At 38.1% G+C, this 9,613-nt stretch overlaps 1 pseudogene; it reads left to right on the top strand.

Moving 5' to 3' along the window:
* The first annotated feature begins 261 nt into the window (after positions 1 to 261).
* LOC123387246 lies at positions 262 to 382 on the top strand (annotated as a pseudogene).
* The last annotated feature ends 9,231 nt before the right edge of the window (positions 383 to 9,613 follow it).

Below are 9,613 nucleotides of genomic sequence, written 5' to 3'. Positions count from 1 at the left end.
AACAAACGAAAATAACCTTGTGATGGGAAAAGGTATTTACAAATGTCTCATCAGATAAAGGGCTAGTATCCAAAATCTATAAAGAACTAATTGAACCCAACACCCAGAAAATAAAACAAAACAAAAAAATCCAGTCAAGAAAAAAATGGGCAGAAGACATGAACTGACACTTCTCCAAAGGCATACAAATGGCTAACACACACATGAAGAAATGCTCAACATCACTTGGCATCAAGGAAATACGAATCAAAACCACAATGAAGCTTTGCACAGTGGCAGTATTGTAGCTAATGAGGTTTATCTTAGGCGCAATTATTGCTAATTGAAAACCACAATGAGATACCACCTCAAACCAATCAGAATAGCTAAAATTAACAAGTCAGCAAATGACAGATGTTGGCAAGGATGCAGAAAAAGGGGAACTTACACTGTTGATGGGAAGGCAAACTGGTGCAGCCACTCTGGAAACCAGCATGGAGTTCTTAGAAAGTTGATAATAGAGCTATCCTATGACCCAGCAATTGGACTATATAGTGATCCAAATGGGCACATGCACCCCAATGTTTATAGCAACAATGTCCATGTTAGCCAAACTATGGAAAGAACCCAGATGTTCATTGACAGATGAATGGATAGAGAAGAAGTGGTATATATATAAAATGGAATATTACTCAGCCATCAAAATGGATAAAATCTTGCCATTTGCAATGACATGAATGGAATTAGAGATTATTGTGCTGAGCAGAATAAGTCAGTCAATGAAAGACAGATACCATATGATATCACTCACATATAAATTAAGAAACAAAACATAATCATAGGGGAAGTGAAGGAAAATAAGACAAAAACAGGCAGGGAGGCAAACCATAAGAGACTCTTAACTATAGGAAACAAACTGAAGGTAGCTGGAAGAGAGGTAGTGAGGGGATGAGGTGACTGGGCAATGGACATTAAGGAGGGCGCTTGAAATAATGAGCACTGGGTGTTGTATGCAACTGATGAATCACTAAATTCTTCCTCTGAAACTAACAACATAATATATGTTCATTAAATTTAATTTAATTTAAATAGAAACTTTAAAAAAAGATAAGTGTTGGTGAGGATGTGGAGAAACTAGAACACATGTACTTTTGGTGGGAATGATGCAGTTGCTGTAGAAAACAATATGGAGGCTTTTCAAATACTTAAAAATAGAGCTACCATCTAATCCAGCAGTTCCACTTCTGGGAATTCACGCCAAACTACTTTTTTAAGCGGGCTGGTCTTGATAGGGAACAGCCAAGAAATGGCTTTGTTTTATGCCCAACTCTGCCTTCAGATATCTTCTGTTGAATTCCTTTCTTTGTTCCAAGATACTGTGTTAAACAGATTCCATTAGTTTTCTGGTTGGTTTCAGATACTCAGATATCATTTTCAGAGATAGAAAATTCAAGAGTCTAGTCTGTCATCAGTTCACAGCTGGTTTGCTCACTTGGGTTTACACTTGCCTTGCATTCCACTGACCAGCCATAGGAAAGGAAATGCAGGCAGGAATTTGCTCTCCTTTCTCCACATTTTCCCCAACTCAGCCTGCTGCTTCTGACTCCTCTGCATTTAGGGATAAAGGGAAAGAGATGTGGTAGGGAAGAGAATTGAAGCTACAAATAATTTTGTTTGCATAATTCCAGTAGATTCTGAATATATATATATATGTGTGTGTGTGTGTGTGTGTGTGTGTATAAATATATATGTATGTGTGTGTGTGTGTGTGTACTGAATCATCATCATCCTTCTTATAATTGAATTCAAACATATGCTGTCTAGTTAGGATGACCCTTTCATTCCAGTTTGTCTAGGATTTTTCCAGTTTTAGTGCTAAATGTCCCACATCTTGGGAAAACTCCCCCACTCTTGGACAAATTGTGATTGTTGGACTCCCTAAAGAGCACCTAAGAAGATCCCTTAAGAGTGCATCTCAGGAGTCCTGGTGTTAAATGACACTCACATAGCAAATAGATTCCTGATGTGAAAATCAAGAGAAGTTGCTCTTCCTTTTACTAGCAGAGAGACCTTGGGTAAGGGGCTTAAATGAAGTCAATAGTTATTTGCAAAGGAATGAATAGATGAATGTGAATATAGAGCTCTCCATTGGACCTCTATTTATGTTTCTCCCTAAAGGTGGTAAGACCAGACCAGCAGTAAGCACTGGTTATTTGGTTAAACAAGATTAGTTGCTTTCAGTTTCACCATTGGTAATTATGTGAGTAGATGTTTATTTGAAATATGTAAAGTCTAAATGAAATTATTAATCTATTCAATTCATTGAAATAATGAGTATGGGGTACATTACCATCACACAATATTCACTTAAAAGGAAAATATTTTATTTAGTTTTCCCATGTTTTATTCAGAAATTCTGATCATTTTTATTAAGCTTAGAATTGATGTGAAAGTACCGCAAGTATTAGGAATTAAGAAACAAAATCAAATAAATAATAAAAAAAGCTATGTTGATACAGTCAATCTGCTCAAAAGATGTGAATCATATATTCAAGACTTTGCTAATTTATTTTAATGCTTCCAGCATATGCAGTAGATATGTAATAAGAGCATTGACACAAATGGGTGCAGTTGTTTATTGGGAAATGCATGGGAATAAGAGTCAAAAGACTTGGATTTTCATCTTGGCTTTGCTGCTTACCAGCCATGTGACCTTAGACAAGTTATCGTTGAGCCTCTGTTTTCTCAATGATCTTCCTATTTTATAGGAAGGAAGGAAATCACTATTTTGGGAGAGATTAAGATCCTGAATGACCAGGGACAGCACATTGACTCCTGGTGACCAGGAGTAGGTTGATGGAGGTGAAGGAATGAAAGAAAATGTGTGACCTGGAAGAAGCAGCAGCTACGTTAGAGAGAGGTAGCAATTCTGGCGACCAAAAGGGAAGCATCAGGCAAATAAATCCCGACATCCTTCTTCTGCCCTCTGCAATCTTGACAGTGTCTTTCACAGGCTAAATCCAATGGAAGCAATAAGACAAGGGAGGCAGTTGGTGCAGCCATGGACACCAGTCTTCTGAGCATGGAGAAAAATGAAGAAGAGCCAAGAATGGATCTGGAGGAACAAAGAGCAGACATAACACTGTAATAGCATCTGCCTGTAATAAAACCGCAATCTGGTAGATATGAAAACTACCTCTAACTTTGGAAAACTGTGGCACTTTCTTAATACAGTTAAGAACACAGCTACCATATGACCCAGCAATCTGCTCCTAAAGATTTATCCTAAAGTAATAAAAACTTCTGTTCTTACAAACATCTGCATGTGAATGTTCATACCTGCTCTACTCACAGTCACCCCACACTGGAAACTGGCCAAATGTCCTCCAACAGGTGAGTGGGTAAACAAACTGTGGTACATCCATACAATGGAATATTATTCAGCACTAAGAATGTAGGACCTATGGATACATACAACATCCTGGATGCATCTCAAAGGTACTAAGCTGAGAGAAAGAAGCCAGTCTCAAAAGGTTATGTATTGGGGCACCTGGGTGGCTCAGTGGATTATAACCTCTGCCTTCAGCTCGGGTCATGATCCCAGGGTCCTGGGATCGACCCTCACATCAGGCTCTCTGCTCAGTGGCGAGCCTGCTTCCCCCCTTCTCTCTCTGCCTGCCTCTCTGCCTATTTGTGATCTCTCTCTGTAAAATAAATACATAAAATCTTTAAAATAAAAAAAAAGGTTATGTATTATACAGTTCCAATTATGTGACATTCTTGAAAACACAAAACTATAGTAATGAGAAACTTCTCAGTGGTTATCAATTGTTAGGGGTGAAGAAGAGTTTAACTATAAAGGGAAAACAGGGGGAAGATTGGGGGGTTGATAGAATGGTTCTGTATATTGATTGTGATAGTAGTTACACAAACTAATTTGTGTGTTAAAATCCACCAACCTGTACATTAAAAATATTTAATTTTATTATATGTAAATTTAAAAAGAACAATTTAAATATGTGAGATACATTGTGGACAAAAGCAGCAATGATAGATTTATTCTTGTAAACATATTTGTCAACCTCTTTGTCTCAAAGTTGAATCCTAAGCCATTCCAACCCAAATTGATAGAATTGTAAAAGCAGAAATGCCTTAAAATAAGACATTAAGAAGGGAGAGTTTTCTGTGGCAGGATGAAGGCAGCAGGCATCAGAATCTAGCCAGTGGGCTTGAGGGTCAGAAAGCAATTGATCCAGATGGAACTAAAAAGCATGGGAGCAAACAGGTGTCTTAGAAAAGAAAGAAAAGAGAGATTAAGGCATGGAGTCAAGAAGATGAGGGACCTGGAGCCTGGAGACAAGGAACCAGACCATGGTTTGACTGTATGACAAGGGTTCAAGACAAGAGACCATCTAGCTCTTGGCAGCTGATTACTAAGCGGAGAGATGGGACAAGAATGAAAGAAGAAACAAAATAGTGCAGAGTTTAAAGGCATAGACAGTGGAGTGACACAGCTGGGCTGGACCCTGGCTTTGCCACTTCCTAACATATGACCTGAAACAATTGTTCTAACTTGTCATGTACAGAAAGGGTTAAGAGCATCTTGCCCATTTCACTGCTATAAAGATTAAATGAGGTCATCTGTAGTAGTTTCCAGTTAAGTTTCTTGCCCAAATGTTAAAAGTACATTAAACAGAAAGTTGCAGGTCACATCAGGACCATGGAGCTCATGGGCTATGCATTTGGAGGGTCATTTTTTCTTGCTAAGCCTCGCCTTCTAAATCTGCAAATCTGTATAATAATGTCTACCCCCTAAAATTAAGGGGAGAGGAACCCACTGAAATAAGACCTATGAAAATGCTTTGTGAATTGCTATTTCAATACAGGTCAGTTCAGGACAGGAAGAAATCTTTGCCTCCTACTTAGCTGCTGTATGAAAGATACATAATCACCCAGATCTGGGTCAGTTTTTCAGCTATATGGGGCCAGATATACAAAGGAGGATCAAGAGGGTTCAGCCAACAGGTGCTAAACAACTTTGGTCAGGAGGAAATAGTGATATATCAACATGACCATGAAGATTCACCTTTGTGCATTAGGTGCAGATTCAAAGAAGTACCCTGAGGTAGTTAACAGCATGGGCTCTGGAGCCAGAACTTATTAGGGGAAGTTGAGCCAGTGGTAAAGTAAGTCTGTTGTTGAAGATGCTTAACTGTTGCCCTGTATGCCACTCCATACCTGTAATAGGATTGTCCACCCGTATTCTTAATCCTGTGAGTTTGCACTGCCTCCTAGTCGAGTAGACAAATTCTACATCCTTATTCCATTGACTTTGTATTTACCCTCTGACTCATTTAGGAGAGTGATAAGTTGGGGGACATAACATGAACATAGCCTCATGCACTGCTGACATGTCATGAGGAGGTCTTGTCCCAGATACCTACTGCAACTTTAGCTTGGGTCACTTCTGAACCTAACCCACAACCTGAACCAGAGTCAACTCAGTCCTTCAACTGATTCTTTGAATAGGAAATGTATGATGATTGTTGGAAGCATTTGAGATTTTGGGGTCATTTGTTAAGCAGCATTTTTGTAGCAATACGTGACTTAACACAGCAAGTTCCTTAACTTCAATTATCCTTCATTTTGTCTTTTTAAATTTGAGGTAATAATGCCTAATTATAATCATTTGGTAGGACAATTATCAGGAATAAATAGGGTGATATGTGTAAAATGCTTAGCACAGTACTCAATACCAAACAAGAGAACAGTAAATGAAAGCTACTACTATGAAGATAGAGAGTAGGCTAGGAAGAAATTCTTTTAAAAATGGCCATCTTGCTGAGTCTGTTTCCTCATCTGTAAATTGTGTATAAAAATACTTGCTTCACTTCTCTTTGAAGGATGGTGTTAGAATGACAGCAGGTGATGGTAGTGAAATTAACTTGCTGTCTGTGAAGAGATCTGTACGAGTTAGGAGTTACCATTCTTTCTACTACAGAGAATCCTTTTATCCCAGTGTTACTTACCATCACCCCTAAGTTTACAGCTATATAGGAGAGTGGGATGAAAAGCATCCGCGCATGACAGCATGCACTAAACAGTCCACTCGTTACGGTTAGTGTCCGTGTGAGTATCTCTCTTCACTTAACACACCTCTCTACATCCACAGCATTGGTACCTTCCCTGGTACGTCTGATAACATGGCACATATATATTCCAATTTGATTTCAGAAGAAAACTGCACATCTTGGAAAAAGTTGCACATCTTGGAAAAAAGTTGCAGGATTTTTGCAAAGATCAAGGGATGATGATGGAGAATTTCTCTAATCACATGCAAAATAATTGACAAATGAGGATCTGACAGAGTTAGACCAGTTAATAATTGAAGAAGAGAAAAATCGACAAGGAGGATCATGACAAGATAGGCTTCAAAAGAGAATAATTTGGTGATTTGAATATCAAAGGATGCAGGGAGGCCTTTGGGAAAATTGATGAAATTTCATTTTTTTTAAATGTAAAAATGATTCCCTTTACATTGAAGGGTATCATGAGCATGCGATTATGTAATTTCCTTGGAAAATAATTTCAGATATTCTTTGTTAATGATCATCAAATAATTGCAATTTAACTCATGTTTTTATTAAACATTAAATTAACTCCTTTTAATACAGTTTAGCTTTATATTTTTCAAGATGAAGGCCTAAACTCTGTTCCCCCCATTTTCTAGGAAATGGTAGTTCCTATTTTTAGTGGTTTATTCTGCCAGTGTTTTTTACTTGTGTAATTAGGATTGTGCCCATTTATTATTCTCTTCTTTCTTTTAGGTTCATGGAGCCTTTGGAACCACTCTTTATCTAGAGATTTTGGGAACTGAAGCTTTTAGTGGGTCAACGAAGGCCAGAAGATAATAGTCCAAGGTCCAGAAGACTGTCTTGACCATTTAGGGGTGAGTTATTTTATGTGACCAGCCAAACGAACTTTTAAAAACCCGAGTGTGTGGGAGTATGGCTGTAAAAGCCTATCACAGAATCCCTCTCTTTTCATAACTTACTTCGGTGTGACTTCAGCCAGGAGACATCACCTTGAGTCTTTTCCTCCTCTATAAAGAAGGAATGACAATATTTACTCTGAATGAGATTATAGATAATAAAATATGTTGGGCAATGTTTTCACAGAAGCCATTCAAGAACCTAATGGTGATTACGTCTAGTATAGCCACAGTGACCCATATCCCACTAGGATAATTCCCTTGCTTCTTCATTTCTAACTTCCTTTGTCTTGAGTATTTGTGTGTAGACTTTAGAATTTTTCTTTCAGATTTTCTTGTGTCCTGTGCTTGGTCCCACAAGATGCACATTCTGGAGGGCAGTGTCTTATAGCTACAATTCATTCTTCAATGGGTGGTATGAAGGAAGGTCTGCTTTAAAGTCCCATTGAACTTGAGCTCACTAAAGGGATAACAGGGAGGAGGACGGGAGGTCTGGGGATGAATTCTGGCACTGGGCATAGAAAGGAGTTTTACCTTTTCCATGATTTGTTGTGTTAGCCTTCTGTAAGTTGATTTCTCAGTTTTTAAACAAACACTATACCAACTGACACCGTGTCTAGAATTAATGTCCAGAACTGGAATCACCTCAGTTGTGTTAATTTTGTCATCAGTGGAACTATCATGAGAATAACTCTATGAGCTAATTATTTTGTAGATCAGGAAAAGAAGGTTGATAATTCAGTTTAAGTAACTTGCCTGGGCTCACACATACAGCCAGAGTTGGAGGTGGAATTTAAACCCTGCAGATCACTCCCAACATCCTTCCTTACATGTAACCACAAAGCTCTACTGCTGTGGGCCAAATAAGAGCGCTAGAGAAGGCACCTTGAGAGTTTATCCTTAGTTGACTGTACAGGATGATATTTATCAAAAAACTTGCATTCCTAATATCATTGTCATTTTTTTTGTTGTTTCCTGAGATAAGTGAGATGGAATCTCATTTTACTAATGAGTTTATGGGGTTTATCCAAGGTCACCTATTTAGCTAGCAGCAGAGTCAAGACTATAACAGAATACTCTGACCCCTTTGACGATGCTTTATATTTCTCAGTTCTTTTTTTCAAAACACTTTGTTGTGTCTCAGGATCTTTGTGTTGTGTTTTTGTGGCTTCCAGCTGAGAGATGGTATACCTTCAGAGCAGATAGATGGAAAGGAAGAACTCAGTCCTATGGAGATGCATCTCCTTTCCGCTCCAGAGAGCCCCATCCATCACTTAGTCATTGCAGAGACCCAGCTGATGCATGCCCAGCAAGGCTAAGGATATATAAATATAATGGAAATCAGTCAGGGGCCAATTTTCCCTATTGAAAAGGGAATTGCATTTCTCAGGCATGTGGGCAAGAGAGGTTGATTAAACATAAAACATTTCCACAAAGGGGTAACACAAAGGAGAGTTCAACCCCTGCATGTTTGAGGAGGAATTCTGCAACAAACGCAATTGAGTGCTTTCTGTGTTTCTGATAATTTTTCATGTGACTTGCCATCATGTTACAAGATTGCTGATTTGAGCAACTTGAAGGCACTTATATGACCCATGTTTCATTATATGATATGTCACAAGATTCTAAAGTTTCCAGAACAGGATGTGAAATGTGAAATCATCCAAGAGTAAGAGGGTGGTTCACCCTACACTTGGTCCATGTCACTGGGTATTGACAGAGACCAATAGTTTCTTTTGAAGATGGTCTAATTTGGTACTGAATGCTGCTATGCTTGGATAACACTCTAGCTTTTGTGACTGAGGGACAGAGAGTAGAGGAAAATTAATAAATTAGTACTTGACATTAGTATAATAACGAACTTACTCACTAGAAAACACATGGACAATCTAGAGGGTGAACACAGTGAGAGACAACTGAAAGCCCTCTTGTAGAAGAGGCATTCAAAACTAGAGAGTTAATTGTCTGGCCGAGTTACATGGGACAGAGAAAGGCAGTGTTAATGATTTGAATGTGGACCTTCAGTTCCAAAATCCAAAATTTGTCATGCTACCACTCATTCTTCTTATACTCACTCTCATATTTATTTTTATCACTACTTTCTTATGATTCTGTGTATATTTTCCTTTATCATGTGCTCCTTTTACACCAGCATTTCTTTGTTGCTTTTATTTTTTATTTATCTTAAATGTCACCATTGTGATTATTTTTCCAAGTCTCTTTGGACCTATTGTCCAACAATTCCCAACATAGCACTAAATATATGCCCATACCCCACAAATGTATTTTTATTGGTGGGTTTATTGGTTAACTGGTTCCTTTATTACCATTATTCCTGTTTGGCTCTCTGAAATTACCACCCATTTATTCATCTAACAATTCAATAAACATTAGTTGAGTGCCTATTAGGAGTACCAAGATTAACCTTACATTTTCTCATAAAGCACAGACAGTGGTAGAGAAGGAAAGTCATGGCTCAGGGTAGAAAGTGTAAGCTTTAGTGAACTAGAAGAGAATATACTAAACAAATGTCTCCATCATTTTTGCTCATGCTTATGTGATATTCTTGTATTTTTCATGAAGTTTTTGATATCCAAAGAGCAAAGGGCCACAAATGAAAACAAATGCTCTTGTATTTTGTCA

The sequence above is a fragment of the Mustela putorius genome, unplaced genomic scaffold (genome assembly GCF_011764305.1).
Source record: "Mustela putorius furo isolate JIRA1106 unplaced genomic scaffold, ASM1176430v1.1 tig00003850_pilon_pilon_pilon, whole genome shotgun sequence".
In the NCBI taxonomy this organism is placed as follows: domain Eukaryota; kingdom Metazoa; phylum Chordata; class Mammalia; order Carnivora; family Mustelidae; genus Mustela; species Mustela putorius.
Note: the sequence above shows the minus strand (reverse complement) of the source record. Positions and strands in the feature narration are given on the sequence as shown.